Raw genomic sequence first — 23023 nt, forward strand, 5'->3', positions numbered from 1 at the left:
TTTTGTAAAATCTGCAAGTGGATATTTGGAGCGCTTTGAGGCCTATACTTGGAAAAGGAAATATCTTCACGTAAGAACTAGACAGAAGCATTCTCAGAAACTTCTTTGTGATGAGTGAATTCAACACACAGACTTGAACCTTCCTTTTGAAAGAGCAGCTATGAAATACTCTTTTTGTAGAATCTGCAAGTGGATACTTGGAGCGCTTTGAGGCCTAGGCTGGGAAAAGTAATATCTTCACCTAAAAACTAGACAGAAGCATTCTCAGAAACTACTGTGTGATGAGTGCATTCAACTCACAGACTTGCATGCTCCTTTTGATAGATCAGTTTCGAAACACTCCTTTTGTAGAATCTGCAAGTGTTTATTTGGAGCTCTTTGAGGCCATTGTTGGAAAAGGAAATATCTTCATATGAAAACTAGACAGAAGCATTCTCAGAAACTTCTTTCTGATGAGTGCATTCAACACACAAACTTGAACCTTCCTTTTGAAACAGCAGCTTTGAAACACTCTTTTTGTAGAATTTGCAAGTGGGTATTTGGAGCGCTTTGAGGCCTATGCTGGGAAATGAAATATCTTCACCTAAAAACTAGACAGAAGCATTCTCAGAAACTTCTGTGTGATGAATGCATTCAACTCACCGACTTGAACGCTCCTTTTGATAGAACAGTTTTCAAACACTCCTTTTGTAGAATCTGCAATTGTTTATTTGGAGCGCTTTGTGGCCAATGTTGGAAAAGGAAAGATCTTCATATAAAAACTAGACAGAAGCATTCTCAGAAACTTCTTTGTGATGAGTGCACTCAACTCACAGACTTGAACCATCCTTTTGAAAGAGCAGTTTGGAAACACTCTTTTTGTAGAATCTGCAAGGGGATATTTGGATCGCTTTGAGGTCTATGCTGGGAAACGAAATATCTTCACCTAAAAACTAGACAGAAGCATTCTCAGAACCTTCCGTGTGCTTAATGCATTCAACTGACATAGTGGACTCTTCCTTTTGATAGCGCACTTTTGAAACACTCCTTTTGTAGAATTTGCTAGCGGATGTTTGGAGAGATTTGAGGCCTATGATGGCAAACGAAATATCTTCACATGAAAACTAGACAGAAGCATTCTCAGAAACTTCTTTGTGATGAGTGCGTTCAGCTCACAGACTTGAACCTTCCTTTTGAAAGAGCAGTTTGGAAACACTCTTTTTGTAGAATCTGCAAGTGGATATTTGGAGCGCTTTGAGGCCTATGCTGGCAAATGAAATATCTTCACCTAAAAACTAGACAGAAGCATTCTGAGAAACTTCTTTGTGATGAGTTCATTCAACTCCCAGACTTGAACGTTCCTTTTGATAGAACAGTTTTGAAACACTAAGTTTGTAGAATCTGCAAGTGTTTATTCGGAGCACCTTGAGGGCTATGATGGAAAAGGAAATATCTTCCCATCAAAACTAGAGAGAAGCATTCTCAGAAACTTCTTTGTGATGAGGGCGTTCAACTCACAGAGTTGAACCTACCAGTTAATAGAGAAGTTTGGAAACACTCTTTTTGTAGAATCTGAAAGTGAATATTTGGAGCGGTTTCAGGCCTATGCTAGAAAAGGAAATATCTTCACATAAAAACTGGATAGAAGCATTCTCAGAAACTTCTTTGTGTTGAGTGCATTCAACTCCCAGACTTGAACCTTCCTTTAGAAAGAGCAGTTTTGAAACACTGTTTTTGTAAAATCTGCAAGTGGTTATTTGGAGCAATTTGAGGCCTATGCTGTAAAATGGAATATCTTCACCTAAAAGCTAGAGAGAAGCATTCTCAGAAAGTTCTTCACAATGCCTGCATTCGCCTCACAGATTTGAACGTTCCTTTTGATAGAACAGTTTTGAAACACTCTTTTTGTAAAATCTGCAAGTGGATATTTGGAGCGCTTTGAGGCCTATGCTAGGAAAAGGAAATATCTTCAAGTAAGAACTAGACAGAAGCATTCTCAGAAACTTCTTTGTGATGAGTGCATTCAACACACAGACTTGAACCTTCCTTTTGAAAGAGCAGCTATGAAATACTCTTTTTGTAGAATCTGCAAGTGGATACTTGGAGCGCTTTGAGGCCTAGGCTGGGAAAAGAAATATCTTCACCTAAAAACTAGACAGAAGCATTCTCAGAAACTACTGTGTGATGAGTGCATTCAACTCACACACTTGAATGCTCCTTTTGATAGATCAGTTTCGAAACACTCCTTTTGTAGAATCTGCAAGTGTTTATTTGGAGCTCTTTGAGGCCATTGTTGGAAAAGGAAATATCTTCATATGAAAACTAGACAGAAGCATTCTCAGAAACTTCTTTCTGATGAGTGCATTCAACCCACAAACTTGAACCTTCCTTTTGAAACAGCAGCTTTGAAACACTCTTTTTGTAGAATTTGCAAGTGGGTATTTGGAGCGCTTTGAGGCCTATGCTGGGAAATGAAATATCTTCACCTAAAAACTAGACAGAAGCATTCTCAGAAACTTCTGTGTGATGAATGCATTCAACTCACCGACTTGAACGCTCCTTTTGATAGAACAGTTTTCAAACACTCCTTTTGTAGAATCTGCAATTGTTTATTTGGAGCGCTTTGTGGCCAATGTTGGAAAAGGAAAGATCTTCATATAAAAACTAGACAGAAGCATTCTCAGAAACTTCTTTGTGATGAGTGCACTCAACTCACAGACTTGAACCATCCTTTTGAAAGAGCAGTTTGGAAACACTCTTTTTGTAGAATCTGCAAGGGGATATTTGGATCGGTTTGAGGTCTATGCTGGGAAACGAAATATCTTCACCTAAAAACTAGACAGAAGCATTCTCAGAACCTTCCGTGTGCTTAATGAATTCAACTGACATAGTGGACTCTTCCTTTTGATAGCGCACTTTTGAAACACTCCTTTTGTAGAATTTGCTAGCGGATGTTTGGAGAGATTTGAGGCCTATGATGGCAAACGAAATATCTTCACATGAAAACTAGACAGAAGCATTCTCAGAAACTTCTTTGTGATGAGTGCGTTCAGCTCACAGACTTGAACCTTCCTTTTGAAAGAGCAGTTTGGAAACACTCTTTTTGTAGAATCTGCAAGTGGATATTTGGAGAGCTTTGAGGCCTATGCTGGGGAATGAAATATCTTCACCTAAAAACTAGACAGAAGCATTCTGAGAAACTTCTTTGTGATGAGTTTATTCAACTCCAAGACTTGAACGTTCCTTTTGATAGAACAGTTTTGAAACACTAAGTTTGTAGAATCTGCAAGTGTTTATTCGGAGCACCTTGAGGCCTATGATGGAAAAGGAAATATCTTCCCATCAAAACTAGAGAGAAGCATTCTCAGAAACTTCTTTGTGATGAGGGCATTCAACTCACAGAGTTGAATCTACCAGTTAATAGAGAAGTTTTGAAACACTCTTTTTGTAGAATCTGAAAGTGAATATTTGGAGCGGTTTCAGGCCTATGCTAGGAAAGGAAATATCTTCACATAAAAACTGGATAGAAGCATTCTCAGAAACTTCTTTGTGTTGAGTGCATTCAACTCCCAGACTTGAACCTTCCTTTAGAAAGAGCAGTTTTGAAACACTGTTTTTGTAAAATCTGCAAGTGGTTATTTGGAACACTTTGAGGCCTATGCTGTAAAATGGAATATCTTCACCTAAAAGCTAGAGAGAAGCTTTCTCAGAAAGTTCTTCACAATGCCTGCATTCGCCTCACAGAGTTGAACCTTCCTTTTGATAGAACAGTTTTGAAACACTCTTTTTGTAAAATCTGCAAGTGGATATTTGGAGCGCTTTGAGGCCTATACTAGGAAAAGGAAATATCTTCACGTAAGAACTAGACAGAAGCATTCTCAGAAACTTCTTTGTGATGAGTGAATTCAACACACAGACTTGAACCTTCCTTTTGAAAGAGCAGCTATGAAATACTCTTTTTGTAGAATCTGCAAGTGGATACTTGGAGCGCTTTGAGGCCTAGGCTGGGAAAAGTAATATCTTCACCTAAAAACTAGACAGAAGCATTCTCAGAAACTACTGTGTGATGAGTGCATTCAACTCACACACTTGAATGCTCCTTTTGATAGATCAGTTTCGAAACACTCCTTTTGTAGAATCTGCAAGTGTTTATTTGGAGCTCTTTGAGGCCATTGTTGGAAAAGGAAATATCTTCATATGAAAACTAGACAGAAGCATTCTCAGAAACTTCTTTCTGATGAGTGCATTCAACCCAGAAACTTGAACCTTCCTTTTGAAACAGCAGCTTTGAAACACTCTTTTTGTAGAATTTGCAAGTGGGTATTTGGAGCGCTTTGAGGCCTATGCTGGGAAATGAAATATCTTCACCTAAAAACTAGACAGAAGCATTCTCAGAAACTTCTGTGTGATGAATGCATTCAACTCACCGACTTGAACGCTCCTTTTGATAGAACAGTTTTCAAACACTCCTTTTGTAGAATCTGCAATTGTTTATTTGGAGCGCTTTGTGGCCAATGTTGGAAAAGGAAAGATCTTCATATAAAAACTAGACAGAAGCATTCTCAGAAACTTCTTTGTGATGAGTGCACTCAACTCACAGACTTGAACCATCCTTTTGAAAGAGCAGTTTGGAAACACTCTTTTTGTAGAATCTGCAAGGGGATATTTGGATCGCTTTGAGGTCTATGCTGGGAAACGAAATATCTTCACCTAAAAACTAGACAGAAGCATTCTCAGAACCTTCCGTGTGCTTAATGCATTCAACTGACATAGTGGACTCTTCCTTTTGATAGCGCACTTTTGAAACACTCCTTTTGTAGAATTTGCTAGCGGATGTTTGGAGAGATTTGAGGCCTATGATGGCAAACGAAATATCTTCACATGAAAACTAGACAGAAGCATTCTCAGAAACTTCTTTGTGATGAGTGCGTTCAGCTCACAGACTTGAACCTTCCTTTTGAAAGAGCAGTTTGGAAACACTCTTTTTGTAGAATCTGCAAGTGGATATTTGGAGCGCTTTGAGGCCTATGCTGGGAAATGAAATATCTTCACCTAAAAACTAGACAGAAGCATTCTGAGAAACTTCTTTGTGATGAGTTCATTCAACTCCCAGACTTGAACGTTCCTTTTGATAGAACAGTTTTGAAACACTAAGTTTGTAGAATCTGCAAGTGTTTATTCGGAGCACCTTGAGGGCTATGATGGAAAAGGAAATATCTTCCCATCAAAACTAGAGAGAAGCATTCTCAGAAACTTCTTTGTGATGAGGGCGTTCAACTCACAGAGTTGAACCTACCAGTTAATAGAGAAGTTTGGAAACACTCTTTTTGTAGAATCTGAAAGTGAATATTTGGAGCGGTTTCAGGCCTATGCTAGAAAAGGAAATATCTTCACATAAAAACTGGATAGAAGCATTCTCAGAAACTTCTTTGTGTTGAGTGCATTCAACTCCCAGACTTGAACCTTCCTTTAGAAAGAGCAGTTTTGAAACACTGTTTTTGTAAAATCTGCAAGTGGTTATTTGGAGCAATTTGAGGCCTATGCTGTAAAATGGAATATCTTCACCTAAAAGCTAGAGAGAAGCATTCTCAGAAAGTTCTTCACAATGCCTGCATTCGCCTCACAGATTTGAACATTCCTTTTGATAGAACAGTTTTGAAACACTCTTTTTGTAAAATCTGCAAGTGGATATTTGGAGCGCTTTGAGGCCTATGCTAGGAAAAGGAAATATCTTCAAGTAAGAACTAGACAGAAGCATTCTCAGAAACTTCTTTGTGATGAGTGCATTCAACACACAGACTTGAACCTTCCTTTTGAAAGAGCAGCTATGAAATACTCTTTTTGTAGAATCTGCAAGTGGATACTTGGAGCGCTTTGAGGCCTAGGCTGGGAAAAGAAATATCTTCACCTAAAAACTAGACAGAAGCATTCTCAGAAACTACTGTGTGATGAGTGCATTCAACTCACACACTTGAATGCTCCTTTTGATAGATCAGTTTCGAAACACTCCTTTTGTAGAATCTGCAAGTGTTTATTTGGAGCTCTTTGAGGCCATTGTTGGAAAAGGAAATATCTTCATATGAAAACTAGACAGAAGCATTCTCAGAAACTTCTTTCTGATGAGTGCATTCAACCCACAAACTTGAACCTTCCTTTTGAAACAGCAGCTTTGAAACACTCTTTTTGTAGAATTTGCAAGTGGGTATTTGGAGCGCTTTGAGGCCTATGCTGGGAAATGAAATATCTTCACCTAAAAACTAGACAGAAGCATTCTCAGAAACTTCTGTGTGATGAATGCATTCAACTCACCGACTTGAACGCTCCTTTTGATAGAACAGTTTTCAAACACTCCTTTTGTAGAATCTGCAATTGTTTATTTGGAGCGCTTTGTGGCCAATGTTGGAAAAGGAAAGATCTTCATATAAAAACTAGACAGAAGCATTCTCAGAAACTTCTTTGTGATGAGTGCACTCAACTCACAGACTTGAACCATCCTTTTGAAAGAGCAGTTTGGAAACACTCTTTTTGTAGAATCTGCAAGGGGATATTTGGATCGGTTTGAGGTCTATGCTGGGAAACGAAATATCTTCACCTAAAAACTAGACAGAAGCATTCTCAGAACCTTCCGTGTGCTTAATGAATTCAACTGACATAGTGGACTCTTCCTTTTGATAGCGCACTTTTGAAACACTCCTTTTGTAGAATTTGCTAGCGGATGTTTGGAGAGATTTGAGGCCTATGATGGCAAACGAAATATCTTCACATGAAAACTAGACAGAAGCATTCTCAGAAACTTCTTTGTGATGAGTGCGTTCAGCTCACAGACTTGAACCTTCCTTTTGAAAGAGCAGTTTGGAAACACTCTTTTTGTAGAATCTGCAAGTGGATATTTGGAGAGCTTTGAGGCCTATGCTGGGGAATGAAATATCTTCACCTAAAAACTAGACAGAAGCATTCTGAGAAACTTCTTTGTGATGAGTTTATTCAACTCCAAGACTTGAACGTTCCTTTTGATAGAACAGTTTTGAAACACTAAGTTTGTAGAATCTGCAAGTGTTTATTCGGAGCACCTTGAGGCCTATGATGGAAAAGGAAATATCTTCCCATCAAAACTAGAGAGAAGCATTCTCAGAAACTTCTTTGTGATGAGGGCATTCAACTCACAGAGTTGAATCTACCAGTTAATAGAGAAGTTTCGAAACACTCTTTTTGTAGAATCTGAAAGTGAATATTTGGAGCGGTTTCAGGCCTATGCTAGGAAAGGAAATATCTTCACATAAAAACTGGATAGAAGCATTCTCAGAAACTTCTTTGTGTTGAGTGCATTCAACTCCCAGACTTGAACCTTCCTTTAGAAAGAGCAGTTTTGAAACACTGTTTTTGTAAAATCTGCAAGTGGTTATTTGGAACACTTTGAGGCCTATGCTGTAAAATGGAATATCTTCACCTAAAAGCTAGAGAGAAGCTTTCTCAGAAAGTTCTTCACAATGCCTGCATTCGCCTCACAGAGTTGAACCTTCCTTTTGATAGAACAGTTTTGAAACACTCTTTTTGTAAAATCTGCAAGTGGATATTTGGAGCGCTTTGAGGCCTATACTAGGAAAAGGAAATATCTTCACGTAAGAACTAGACAGAAGCATTCTCAGAAACTTCTTTGTGATGAGTGAATTCAACACACAGACTTGAACCTTCCTTTTGAAAGAGCAGCTATGAAATACTCTTTTTGTAGAATCTGCAAGTGGATACTTGGAGCGCTTTGAGGCCTAGGCTGGGAAAAGTAATATCTTCACCTAAAAACTAGACAGAAGCATTCTCAGAAACTACTGTGTGATGAGTGCATTCAACTCACACACTTGAATGCTCCTTTTGATAGATCAGTTTCGAAACACTCCTTTTGTAGAATCTGCAAGTGTTTATTTGGAGCTCTTTGAGGCCATTGTTGGAAAAGGAAATATCTTCATATGAAAACTAGACAGAAGCATTCTCAGAAACTTCTTTCTGATGAGTGCATTCAACCCAGAAACTTGAACCTTCCTTTTGAAACAGCAGCTTTGAAACACTCTTTTTGTAGAATTTGCAAGTGGGTATTTGGAGCGCTTTGAGGCCTATGCTGGGAAATGAAATATCTTCACCTAAAAACTAGACAGAAGCATTCTCAGAAACTTCTGTGTGATGAATGCATTCAACTCACCGACTTGAACGTTCGTTTTGATAGAACAGTTTTCAAACACTCCTTTTGTAGAGTCTGCAATTGTTTATTTGGAGCGCTTTGTGGCCAATGTTGGAAAAGGAAAGATCTTCATATAAAAACTAGACAGAAGCATTCTCAGAAACTTCTTTGTGATGAGTGCACTCAACTCACAGACTTGAACCTTCCTTTTGAAAGAGCAGTTTGGAAACACTCTTTTTGTAGAATCTGCAAGGGGATATTTGGATCGCTTTGAGGTCTATGCTGGGAAACGAAATATCTTCACCTAAAAACTAGACAGAAGCATTCTCAGAACCTTCCGTGTGCTTAATGAATTCAACTGACATAGTGGACTCTTCCTTTTGATAGCGCACTTTTGAAACACTCCTTTTGTAGAATTTGCTAGCGGATGTTTGGAGAGATTTGAGGCCTATGATGGCAAACGAAATATCTTCACATGAAAACTAGACAGAAGCATTCTCAGAAACTTCTTTGTGATGAGTGCGTTCAGCTCACAGACTTGAACCTTCCTTTTGAAAGAGCAGTTTGGAAACACTCTTTTTGTAGAATCTGCAAGTGGATATTTGGAGAGCTTTGAGGCCTATGCTGGGGAATGAAATATCTTCACCTAAAAACTAGACAGAAGCATTCTGAGAAACTTCTTTGTGATGAGTTTATTCAACTCCAAGACTTGAACGTTCCTTTTGATAGAACAGTTTTGAAACACTAAGTTTGTAGAATCTGCAAGTGTTTATTCGGAGCACCTTGAGGCCTATGATGGAAAAGGAAATATCTTCCCATCAAAACTAGAGAGAAGCATTCTCAGAAACTTCTTTGTGATGAGGGCATTCAACTCACAGAGTTGAATCTACCAGTTAATAGAGAAGTTTCGAAACACTCTTTTTGTAGAATCTGAAAGTGAATATTTGGAGCGGTTTCAGGCCTATGCTAGGAAAGGAAATATCTTCACATAAAAACTGGATAGAAGCATTCTCAGAAACTTCTTTGTGTTGAGTGCATTCAACTCCCAGACTTGAACCTTCCTTTAGAAAGAGCAGTTTTGAAACACTGTTTTTGTAAAATCTGCAAGTGGTTATTTGGAACACTTTGAGGCCTATGCTGTAAAATGGAATATCTTCACCTAAAAGCTAGAGAGAAGCTTTCTCAGAAAGTTCTTCACAATGCCTGCATTCGCCTCACAGAGTTGAACCTTCCTTTTGATAGAACAGTTTTGAAACACTCTTTTTGTAAAATCTGCAAGTGGATATTTGGAGCGCTTTGAGGCCTATACTAGGAAAAGGAAATATCTTCACGTAAGAACTAGACAGAAGCATTCTCAGAAACTTCTTTGTGATGAGTGAATTCAACACACAGACTTGAACCTTCCTTTTGGAAGAGCAGCTATGAAATACTCTTTTTGTAGAATCTGCAAGTGGATACTTGGAGCGCTTTGAGGCCTAGGCTGGGAAAAGTAATATCTTCACCTAAAAACTAGACAGAAGCATTCTCAGAAACTACTGTGTGATGAGTGCATTCAACTCACAGACTTGCATGCTCCTTTTGATAGATCAGTTTCGAAACACTCCTTTTGTAGAATCTGCAAGTGTTTATTTGGAGCTCTTTGAGGCCATTGTTGGAAAAGGAAATATCTTCATATGAAAACTAGACAGAAGCATTCTCAGAAACTTCTTTCTGATGAGTGCATTCAACACACAAACTTGAACCTTCCTTTTGAAACAGCAGCTTTGAAACACTCTTTTTGTAGAATTTGCAAGTGGGTATTTGGAGCGCTTTGAGGCCTATGCTGGGAAATGAAATATCTTCACCTAAAAACTAGACAGAAGCATTCTCAGAAACTTCTGTGTGATGAATGCATTCAACTCACCGACTTGAACGCTCCTTTTGATAGAACAGTTTTCAAACACTCCTTTTGTAGAATCTGCAATTGTTTATTTGGAGCGCTTTGTGGCCAATGTTGGAAAAGGAAAGATCTTCATATAAAAACTAGACAGAAGCATTCTCAGAAACTTCTTTGTGATGAGTGCACTCAACTCACAGACTTGAACCATCCTTTTGAAAGAGCAGTTTGGAAACACTCTTTTTGTAGAATCTGCAAGGGGATATTTGGATCGCTTTGAGGTCTATGCTGGGAAACGAAATATCTTCACCTAAAAACTAGACAGAAGCATTCTCAGAACCTTCCGTGTGCTTAATGCATTCAACTGACATAGTGGACTCTTCCTTTTGATAGCGCACTTTTGAAACACTCCTTTTGTAGAATTTGCTAGCGGATGTTTGGAGAGATTTGAGGCCTATGATGGCAAACGAAATATCTTCACATGAAAACTAGACAGAAGCATTCTCAGAAACTTCTTTGTGATGAGTGCGTTCAGCTCACAGACTTGAACCTTCCTTTTGAAAGAGCAGTTTGGAAACACTCTTTTTGTAGAATCTGCAAGTGGATATTTGGAGCGCTTTGAGGCCTATGCTGGGAAATGAAATATCTTCACCTAAAAACTAGACAGAAGCATTCTGAGAAACTTCTTTGTGATGAGTTCATTCAACTCCCAGACTTGAACGTTCCTTTTGATAGAACAGTTTTGAAACACTAAGTTTGTAGAATCTGCAAGTGTTTATTCGGAGCACCTTGAGGGCTATGATGGAAAAGGAAATATCTTCCCATCAAAACTAGAGAGAAGCATTCTCAGAAACTTCTTTGTGATGAGGGCGTTCAACTCACAGAGTTGAACCTACCAGTTAATAGAGAAGTTTGGAAACACTCTTTTTGTAGAATCTGAAAGTGAATATTTGGAGCGGTTTCAGGCCTATGCTAGAAAAGGAAATATCTTCACATAAAAACTGGATAGAAGCATTCTCAGAAACTTCTTTGTGTTGAGTGCATTCAACTCCCAGACTTGAACCTTCCTTTAGAAAGAGCAGTTTTGAAACACTGTTTTTGTAAAATCTGCAAGTGGTTATTTGGAGCAATTTGAGGCCTATGCTGTAAAATGGAATATCTTCACCTAAAAGCTAGAGAGAAGCATTCTCAGAAAGTTCTTCACAATGCCTGCATTCGCCTCACAGATTTGAACCTTCCTTTTGATAGAACAGTTTTGAAACACTCTTTTTGTAAAATCTGCAAGTGGATATTTGGAGCGCTTTGAGGCCTATGCTAGGAAAAGGAAATATCTTCAAGTAAGAACTAGACAGAAGCATTCTCAGAAACTTCTTTGTGATGAGTGCATTCAACACACAGACTTGAACCTTCCTTTTGAAAGAGCAGCTATGAAATACTCTTTTTGTAGAATCTGCAAGTGGATACTTGGAGCGCTTTGAGGCCTAGGCTGGGAAAAGAAATATCTTCACCTAAAAACTAGACAGAAGCATTCTCAGAAACTACTGTGTGATGAGTGCATTCAACTCACACACTTGAATGCTCCTTTTGATAGATCAGTTTCGAAACACTCCTTTTGTAGAATCTGCAAGTGTTTATTTGGAGCTCTTTGAGGCCATTGTTGGAAAAGGAAATATCTTCATATGAAAACTAGACAGAAGCATTCTCAGAAACTTCTTTCTGATGAGTGCATTCAACCCACAAACTTGAACCTTCCTTTTGAAACAGCAGCTTTGAAACACTCTTTTTGTAGAATTTGCAAGTGGGTATTTGGAGCGCTTTGAGGCCTATGCTGGGAAATGAAATATCTTCACCTAAAAACTAGACAGAAGCATTCTCAGAAACTTCTGTGTGATGAATGCATTCAACTCACCGACTTGAACGTTCGTTTTCATAGAACAGTTTTCAAACACTCCTTTTGTAGAATCTGCAATTGTTTATTTGGAGCGCTTTGTGGCCAATGTTGGAAAAGGAAAGATCTTCATATAAAAACTAGACAGAAGCATTCTCAGAAACTTCTTTGTGATGAGTGCACTCAACTCACAGACTTGAACCATCCTTTTGAAAGAGCAGTTTGGAAACACTCTTTTTGTAGAATCTGCAAGGGGATATTTGGATCGGTTTGAGGTCTATGCTGGGAAACGAAATATCTTCACCTAAAAACTAGACAGAAGCATTCTCAGAGCCTTCCGTGTGCTTAATGAATTCAACTGACATAGTGGACTCTTCCTTTTGATAGCGCACTTTTGAAACACTCCTTTTGTAGAATTTGCTAGCGGATGTTTGGAGAGATTTGAGGCCTATGATGGCAAACGAAATATCTTCACATGAAAACTAGACAGAAGCATTCTCAGAAACTTCTTTGTGATGAGTGCGTTCAGCTCACAGACTTGAACCTTCCTTTTGAAAGAGCAGTTTGGAAACACTCTTTTTGTAGAATCTGCAAGTGGATATTTGGAGAGCTTTGAGGCCTATGCTGGGGAATGAAATATCTTCACCTAAAAACTAGACAGAAGCATTCTGAGAAACTTCTTTGTGATGAGTTTATTCAACTCCAAGACTTGAACGTTCCTTTTGATAGAACAGTTTTGAAACACTAAGTTTGTAGAATCTGCAAGTGTTTATTCGGAGCACCTTGAGGCTTATGATGGAAAAGGAAATATCTTCCCATCAAAACTAGAGAGAAGCATTCTCAGAAACTTCTTTGTGATGAGGGCATTCAACTCACAGAGTTGAATCTACCAGTTAATAGAGAAGTTTCGAAACACTCTTTTTGTAGAATCTGAAAGTGAATATTTGGAGCGGTTTCAGGCCTATGCTAGGAAAGGAAATATCTTCACATAAAAACTGGATAGAAGCATTCTCAGAAACTTCTTTGTGTTGAGTGCATTCAACTCCCAGACTTGAACCTTCCTTTAGAAAGAGCAGTTTTGAAACACTGTTTTTGTAAAATCTGCAAGTGGTTATTTGGAACACTTTGAGGCCTATGCTGTAAAATGGAATATCTTCACCTAAAAGCTAGAGAGAAGCTTTCTCAGAAAGTTCTTCACAATGCCTGCATTCGCCTCACAGAGTTGAACCTTCCTTTTGATAGAACAGTTTTGAAACACTCTTTTTGTAAAATCTGCAAGTGGATATTTGGAGCGCTTTGAGGCCTATACTAGGAAAAGGAAATATCTTCACGTAAGAACTAGACAGAAGCATTCTCAGAAACTTCTTTGTGATGAGTGAATTCAACACACAGACTTGAACCTTCCTTTTGAAAGAGCAGCTATGAAATACTCTTTTTGTAGAATCTGCAAGTGGATACTTGGAGCGCTTTGAGGCCTAGGCTGGGAAAAGTAATATCTTCACCTAAAAACTAGACAGAAGCATTCTCAGAAACTACTGTGTGATGAGTGCATTCAACTCACACACTTGAATGCTCCTTTTGATAGATCAGTTTCGAAACACTCCTTTTGTAGAATCTGCAAGTGTTTATTTGGAGCTCTTTGAGGCCATTGTTGGAAAAGGAAATATCTTCATATGAAAACTAGACAGAAGCATTCTCAGAAACTTCTTTCTGATGAGTGCATTCAACCCAGAAACTTGAACCTTCCTTTTGAAACAGCAGCTTTGAAACACTCTTTTTGTAGAATTTGCAAGTGGGTATTTGGAGCGCTTTGAGGCCTATGCTGGGAAATGAAATATCTTCACCTAAAAACTAGACAGAAGCATTCTCAGAAACTTCTGTGTGATGAATGCATTCAACTCACCGACTTGAACGTTCGTTTTGATAGAACAGTTTTCAAACACTCCTTTTGTAGAATCTGCAATTGTTTATTTGGAGCGCTTTGTGGCCAATGTTGGAAAAGGAAAGATCTTCATATAAAAACTAGACAGAAGCATTCTCAGAAACTTCTTTGTGATGAGTGCACTCAACTCACAGACTTGAACCTTCCTTTTGAAAGAGCAGTTTGGAAACACTCTTTTTGTAGAATCTGCAAGGGGATATTTGGATCGCTTTGAGGTCTATGCTGGGAAACGAAATATCTTCACCTAAAAACTAGACAGAAGCATTCTCAGAACCTTCCGTGTGCTTAATGCATTCAACTGACATAGTGGATTCTTCCTTTTGATAGCGCACTTTTGAAACACTCCTTTTGTAGAATTTGCTAGCGGATGTTTGGAGAGATTTGAGGCCTATGATGGCAAACGAAATATCTTCACATGAAAACTAGACAGAAGCATTCTCAGAAACTTCTTTGTGATGAGTGCGTTCAGCTCACAGACTTGAACCTTCCTTTTGAAAGAGCAGTTTGGAAACACTCTTTTTGTAGAATCTGCAAGTGGATATTTGGAGAGCTTTGAGGCCTATGCTGGGGAATGAAATATCTTCACCTAAAAACTAGACAGAAGCATTCTGAGAAACTTCTTTGTGATGAGTTTATTCAACTCCAAGACTTGAACGTTCCTTTTGATAGAACAGTTTTGAAACACTAAGTTTGTAGAATCTGCAAGTGTTTATTCGGAGCACCTTGAGGCCTATGATGGAAAAGGAAATATCTTCCCATCAAAACTAGAGAGAAGCATTCTCAGAAACTTCTTTATGATGAGGGCATTCAACTCACAGAGTTGAATCTACCAGTTAATAGAGAAGTTTCGAAACACTCTTTTTGTAGAATCTGAAAGTGAATATTTGGAGCGGTTTCAGGCCTAAGCTAGGAAAGGAAATATCTTCACATAAAAACTGGATACAAGCATTCTCAGAAACTTCTTTGTGTTGAGTGCATTCAACTCCCAGACTTGAACCTTCCTTTAGAAAGAGCAGTTTTGAAACACTGTTTTTGTAAAATCTGCAAGTGGTTATTTGGAACACTTTGAGGCCTATGCTGTAAAATGGAATATCTTCACCTAAAAGCTAGAGAGAAGCTTTCTCAGAAAGTTCTTCACAATGCCTGCATTCGCCTCACAGAGTTGAACCTTCCTTTTGATAGAACAGTTTTGAAACACTCTTTTTGTAAAATCTGCAAGTGGATATTTGGAGCGCTTTGAGGCCTATACTAGGAAAAGGAAATATCTTCACGTAAGAACTAGACAGAAGCATTCTCAGAAACTTCTTTGTGATGAGTGAATTCAACACACAGACTTGAACCTTCCTTTTGAAAGAGCAGCTATGAAATACTCTTTTTGTAGAATCTGCAAGTGGATACTTGGAGCGCTTTGAGGCCTAGGCTGGGAAAAGTAATATCTTCACCTAAAAACTAGACAGAAGCATTCTCAGAAACTACTGTGTGATGAGTGCATTCAACTCACACACTTGAATGCTCCTTTTGATAGATCAGTTTCGAAACACTCCTTTTGTAGAATCTGCAAGTGTTTATTTGGAGCTCTTTGAGGCCATTGTTGGAAAAGGAAATATCTTCATATGAAAACTAGACAGAAGCATTCTCAGAAACTTCTTTCTGATGAGTGCATTCAACCCACAAACTTGAACCTTCCTTTTGAAACAGCAGCTTTGAAACACTCTTTTTGTAGAATTTGCAAGTGGGTATTTGGAGCGCTTTGAGGCCTATGCTGGGAAATGAAATATCTTCACCTAAAAACTAGACAGAAGCATTCTCAGAAACTTCTGTGTGATGAATGCATTCAACTCACCGACTTGAACGTTCGTTTTGATAGAACAGTTTTCAAACACTCCTTTTGTAGAATCTGCAATTGTTTATTTGGAGCGCTTTGTGGCCAATGTTGGAAAAGGAAAGATCTTCATATAAAAACTAGACAGAAGCATTCTCAGAAACTTCTTTGTGATGAGTGCACTCAACTCACAGACTTGAACCTTCCTTTTGAAAGAGCAGTTTGGAAACACTCTTTTTGTAGAATCTGCAAGGGGATATTTGGATCGCTTTGAGGTCTATGCTGGGAAACGAAATATCTTCACCTAAAAACTAGACAGAAGCATTCTCAGAACCTTCCGTGTGCTTAATGCATTCAACTGACATAGTGGACTCTTCCTTTTGATAGCGCACTTTTGAAACACTCCTTTTGTAGAATTTGCTAGCGGATGTTTGGAGAGATTTGAGGCCTATGATGGCAAACGAAATATCTTCACATGAAAACTAGACAGAAGCATTCTCAGAAACTTCTTTGTGATGAGTGCGTTCAGCTCACAGACTTGAACCTTCCTTTTGAAAGAGCAGTTTGGAAACACTCTTTTTGTAGAATCTGCAAGTGGATATTTGGAGCGCTTTGAGGCCTATGCTGGGAAATGAAATATCTTCACCTAAAAACTAGACAGAAGCATTCTGAGAAACTTCTTTGTGATGAGTTCATTCAACTCCCAGACTTGAACGTTCCTTTTGATAGAACAGTTTTGAAACACTAAGTTTGTAGAATCTGCAAGTGTTTATTCGGAGCACCTTGAGGGCTATGATGGAAAAGGAAATATCTTCCCATCAAAACTAGAGAGAAGCATTCTCAGAAACTTCTTTGTGATGAGGGCGTTCAACTCACAGAGTTGAACCTACCAGTTAATAGAGAAGTTTGGAAACACTCTTTTTGTAGAATCTGAAAGTGAATATTTGGAGCGGTTTCAGGCCTATGCTAGGAAAGGAAATATCTTCACATAAAAACTGGATAGAAGCATTCTCAGAAACTTCTTTGTGTTGAGTGCATTCAACTCCCAGACTTGAACCTTCCTTTAGAAAGAGCAGTTTTGAAACACTGTTTTTGTAAAATCTGCAAGTGGTTATTTGGAACACTTTGAGGCCTATGCTGTAAAATGGAATATCTTCACCTAAAAGCTAGAGAGAAGCTTTCTCAGAAAGTTCTTCACAATGCCTGCATTCGCCTCACAGAGTTGAACCTTCCTTTTGATAGAACAGTTTTGAAACACTCTTTTTGTAAAATCTGCAAGTGGATATTTGGAGCGCTTTGAGGCCTATACTAGGAAAAGGAAATATCTTCACGTAAGAACTAGACAGAAGCATTCTCAGAAACTTCTTTGTGATGAGTGAATTCAACACACAGACTTGAACCTTCCTTTTGAAAGAGCAGCTATGAAATACTCTTTTTGTAGAATCTGCAAGTGGATACTTGGAGCGCTTTGAGGCCTAGGCTGGGAAAAGTAATATCTTCACCTAAAAACTAGACAGAAGCATTCTCAGAAACTACTGTGTGATGAGTGCATTCAACTCACAGACTTGCATGCTCCTTTTGATAGATCAGTTTCGAAACACTCCTTTTGTAGAATCTGCAAGTGTTTATTTGGAGCTCTTTGAGGCCATTGTTGGAAAAGGAAATATCTTCATATGAAAACTAGACAGAAGCATTCTCAGAAACTTCTTTCTGATGAGTGCATTCAACACACAAACTTGAACCTTCCTTTTGAAACAGCAGCTTTGAAACACTCTTTTTGTAGAATTTGCAAGTGGGTATTTGGAGCGCTTTGAGGCCTATGCTGGGAAATGAAATATCTTCACCTAAAAACTAGACAGAAGCATTCTCAGAAACTTCTGTGTGATGAATGCATTCAACTCACCGACTTGAACGCTCCTTTTGATAGAACAGTTTTCAAACACTCCTTTTGTAGAATCTGCAATTGTTTATTTGGAGCGCTTTGTGGCCAATGTTGGAAAAGGAAAGATCTTCATATAAAAACTAGACAGAAGCATTCTCAGAAACTTCTTTGTGATGAGTGCACTCAACTCACAGACTTGAACCATCCTTTTGAAAGAGCAGTTTGGAAACACTCTTTTTGTAGAATCTGCAAGGGGATATTTGGATCGCTTTGAGGTCTATGCTGGGAAACGAAATATCTTCACCTAAAAACTAGACAGAAGCATTCTCAGAACCTTCCGTGTGCTTAATGCATTCAACTGACATAGTGGACTCTTCCTTTTGATAGCGCACTTTTGAAACACTCCTTTTGTAGAATTTGCTAGCGGATGTTTGGAGAGATTTGAGGCCTATGATGGCAAACGAAATATCTTCACATGAAAACTAGACAGAAGCATTCTCAGAAACTTCTTTGTGATGAGTGCGTTCAGCTCACAGACTTGAACCTTCCTTTTGAAAGAGCAGTTTGGAAACACTCTTTTTGTAGAATCTGCAAGTGGATATTTGGAGCGCTTTGAGGCCTATGCTGGGAAATGAAATATCTTCACCTAAAAACTAGACAGAAGCATTCTGAGAAACTTCTTTGTGATGAGTTCATTCAACTCCCAGACTTGAACGTTCCTTTTGATAGAACAGTTTTGAAACACTAAGTTTGTAGAATCTGCAAGTGTTTATTCGGAGCACCTTGAGGGCTATGATGGAAAAGGAAATATCTTCCCATCAAAACTAGAGAGAAGCATTCTCAGAAACTTCTTTGTGATGAGGGCGTTCAACTCACAGAGTTGAACCTACCAGTTAATAGAGAAGTTTGGAAACACTCTTTTTGTAGAATCTGAAAGTGAATATTTGGAGCGGTTTCAGGCCTATGCTAGAAAAGGAAATATCTTCACATAAAAACTGGATAGAAGCATTCTCAGAAACTTCTTTGTGTTGAGTGCATTCAACTCCCAGACTTGAACCTTCCTTTAGAAAGAGCAGTTTTGAAACACTGTTTTTGTAAAATCTGCAAGTGGTTATTTGGAGCAATTTGAGGCCTATGCTGTAAAATGGAATATCTTCACCTAAAAGCTAGAGAGAAGCATTCTCAGAAAGTTCTTCACAATGCCTGCATTCGCCTCACAGATTTGAAACTTCCTTTTGATAGAACAGTTTTGAAACACTCTTTTTGTAAAATCTGCAAGTGGATATTTGGAGCGCTTTGAGGCCTATGCTAGGAAAAGGAAATATCTTCAAGTAAGAACTAGACAGAAGCATTCTCAGAAACTTCTTTGTGATGAGTGCATTCAACACACAGACTTGAACCTTCCTTTTGAAAGAGCAGCTATGAAATACTCTTTTTGTAGAATCTGCAAGTGGATACTTGGAGCGCTTTGAGGCCTAGGCTGGGAAAAGAAATATCTTCACCTAAAAACTAGACAGAAGCATTCTCAGAAACTACTGTGTGATGAGTGCATTCAACTCACACACTTGAATGCTCCTTTTGATAGATCAGTTTCGAAACACTCCTTTTGTAGAATCTGCAAGTGTTTATTTGGAGCTCTTTGAGGCCATTGTTGGAAAAGGAAATATCTTCATATGAAAACTAGACAGAAGCATTCTCAGAAACTTCTTTCTGATGAGTGCATTCAACCCACAAACTTGAACCTTCCTTTTGAAACAGCAGCTTTGAAACACTCTTTTTGTAGAATTTGCAAGTGGGTATTTGGAGCGCTTTGAGGCCTATGCTGGGAAATGAAATATCTTCACCTAAAAACTAGACAGAAGCATTCTCAGAAACTTCTGTGTGATGAATGCATTCAACTCACCGACTTGAACGTTCGTTTTGATAGAACAGTTTTCAAACACTCCTTTTGTAGAATCTGCAATTGTTTATTTGGAGCGCTTTGTGGCCAATGTTGGAAAAGGAAAGATCTTCATATAAAAACTAGACAGAAGCATTCTCAGAAACTTCTTTGTGATGAGTGCACTCAACTCACAGACTTGAACCTTCCTTTTGAAAGAGCAGTTTGGAAACACTCTTTTTGTAGAATCTGCAAGGTGATATTTGGATCGCTTTGAGGTCTATGCTGGGAAATGAAATATCTTCACCTAAAAACTAGACAGAAGCATTCTCAGAACCTTCCGTGTGCTTAATGCATTCAACTGACAAAGTGGATTCTTCCTTTTGATAGCGCACTTTTGAAACACTCCTTTTGTAGAATTTGCTAGCGGATGTTTGGAGAGATTTGAGGCCTATGATGGCAAACGAAATATCTTCACATGAAAACTAGACAGAAGCATTCTCAGAAACTTCTTTGTGATGAGTGCGTTCAGCTCACAGACTTGAACCTTCCTTTTGAAAGAGCAGTTTGGAAACACTCTTTTTGTAGAATCTGCAAGTGGATATTTGGAGAGCTTTGAGGCCTATGCTGGGGAATGAAATATCTTCACCTAAAAACTAGACAGAAGCATTCTGAGAAACTTCTCTGTGATGAGTTTATTCAACTCCAAGACTTGAACGTTCCTTTTGATAGAACAGTTTTGAAACACTAAGTTTGTAGAATCTGCAAGTGTTTATTCGGAGCACCTTGAGGCCTATGATGGAAAAGGAAATATCTTCCCATCAAAACTAGAGAGAAGCATTCTCAGAAACTTCTTTGTGATGAGGGCATTCAACTCACAGAGTTGAATCTACCAGTTAATAGAGAAGTTTTGAAACACTCTTTTTGTAGAATCTGAAAGTGAATATTTGGAGCGGTTTCAGGCCTATGCTAGGAAAGGAAATATCTTCACATAAAAACTGGATAGAAGCATTCTCAGAAACTTCTTTGTGTTGAGTGCATTCAACTCCCAGACTTGAACCTTCCTTTAGAAAGAGCAGTTTTGAAACACTGTTTTTGTAAAATCTGCAAGTGGTTATTTGGAACACTTTGAGGCCTATGCTGTAAAATGGAATATCTTCACCTAAAAGCTAGAGAGAAGCTTTCTCAGAAAGTTCTTCACAATGCCTGCATTCGCCTCACAGAGTTGAACCTTCCTTTTGATAGAACAGTTTTGAAACACTCTTTTTGTAAAATCTGCAAGTGGATATTTGGAGCGCTTTGAGGCCTATACTTGGAAAAGGAAATATCTTCACGTAAGAACTAGACAAAAGCATTCTCAGAAACTTCTTTGTGATGAGTGAATTCAACACACAGACTTGAACCTTCCTTTTGAAAGAGCAGCTATGAAATACTCTTTTTGTAGAATCTGCAAGTGGATACTTGGAGCGCTTTGAGGCCTAGGCTGGGAAAAGTAATATCTTCACCTAAAAACTAGACAGAAGCATTCTCAGAAACTACTGTGTGATGAGTGCATTCAACTCACAGACTTGCATGCTCCTTTTGATAGATCAGTTTCGAAACACTCCTTTTGTAGAATCTGCAAGTGTTTATTTGGAGCTCTTTGAGGCCATTGTTGGAAAAGGAAATATCTTCATATGAAAACTAGACAGAAGCATTCTCAGAAACTTCTTTCTGAGGAGTGCATTCAACACACAAACTTGAACCTTCCTTTTGAAACAGCAGCTTTGAAACACTCTTTTTGTAGAATTTGCAAGTGGGTATTTGGAGCGCTTTGAGGCCTATGCTGGGAAATGAAATATCTTCACCTAAAAACTAGACAGAAGCATTCTCAGAAACTTCTGTGTGATGAATGCATTCAACTCACCGACTTGAACGCTCCTTTTGATAGAACAGTTTTCAAACACTCCTTTTGTAGAATCTGCAATTGTTTATTTGGAGCGCTTTGTGGCCAATGTTGGAAAAGGAAAGATCTTCATATAAAAACTAGACAGAAGCATTCTCAGAAACTTCTTTGTGATGAGTGCACTCAACTCACAGACTTGAACCATCCTTTTGAAAGAGCAGTTTGGAAACACTCTTTTTGTAGAATCTGCAAGGGGATATTTGGATCGCTTTGAGGTCTATGCTGGGAAACGAAATATCTTCACCTAAAAACTAGACAGAAGCATTCTCAGAACCTTCCGTGTGCTTAATGCATTCAACTGACATAGTGGACTCTTCCTTTTGATAGCGCACTTTTGAAACACTCCTTTTGTAGAATTTGCTAGCGGATGTTTGGAGAGATTTGAGGCCTATGATGGCAAACGAAATATCTTCACATGAAAACTAGACAGAAGCATTCTCAGAAACTTCTTTGTGATGAGTGCGTTCAGCTCACAGACTTGAACCTTCCTTTTGAAAGAGCAGTTTGGAAACACTCTTTTTGTAGAATCTGCAAGTGGATATTTGGAGAGCTTTGAGGCCTATGCTGGGGAATGAAATATCTTCACCTAAAAACTAGACAGAAGCATTCTGAGAAACTTCTCTGTGATGAGTTTATTCAACTCCAAGACTTGAACGTTCCTTTTGATAGAACAGTTTTGAAACACTAAGTTTGTAGAATCTGCAAGTGTTTATTCGGAGCACCTTGAGGCCTATGATGGAAAAGGAAATATCTTCCCATCAAAACTAGAGAGAAGCATTCTCAGAAACTTCTTTGTGATGAGGGCATTCAACTCACAGAGTTGAATCTACCAGTTAATAGAGAAGTTTTGAAACACTCTTTTTGTAGAATCTGAAAGTGAATATTTGGAGCGGTTTCAGGCCTATGCTAGGAAAGGAAATATCTTCACATAAAAACTGGATAGAAGCATTCTCAGAAACTTCTTTGTGTTGAGTGCATTCAACTCCCAGACTTGAACCTTCCTTTAGAAAGAGCAGTTTTGAAACACTGTTTTTGTAAAATCTGCAAGTGGTTATTTGGAACACTTTGAGGCCTATGCTGTAAAATGGAATATCTTCACCTAAAAGCTAGAGAGAAGCTTTCTCAGAAAGTTCTTCACAATGCCTGCATTCGCCTCACAGAGTTGAACCTTCCTTTTGATAGAACAGTTTTGAAACACTCTTTTTGTAAAATCTGCAAGTGGATATTTGGAGCGCTTTGAGGCCTATACTTGGAAAAGGAAATATCTTCACGTAAGAACTAGACAGAAGCATTCTCAGAAACTTCTTTGTGATGAGTGAATTCAACACACAGACTTGAACCTTCCTTTTGAAAGAGCAGCTATGAAATACTCTTTTTGTAGAATCTGCAAGTGGATACTTGGAGCGCTTTGAGGCCTAGGCTGGGAAAAGTAATATCTTCACCTAAAAACTAGACAGAAGCATTCTCAGAAACTACTGTGTGATGAGTGCATTCAACTCACAGACTTGCATGCTCCTTTTGATAGATCAGTTTCGAAACACTCCTTTTGTAGAATCTGCAAGTGTTTATTTGGAGCTCTTTGAGGCCATTGTTGGAAAAGGAAATATCTTCATATGAAAACTAGACAGAAGCATTCTCAG

Source organism: Pongo abelii, chromosome 2 (assembly GCF_028885655.2).
Source record: "Pongo abelii isolate AG06213 chromosome 2, NHGRI_mPonAbe1-v2.0_pri, whole genome shotgun sequence".
NCBI classification, from domain to species: domain Eukaryota; kingdom Metazoa; phylum Chordata; class Mammalia; order Primates; family Hominidae; genus Pongo; species Pongo abelii.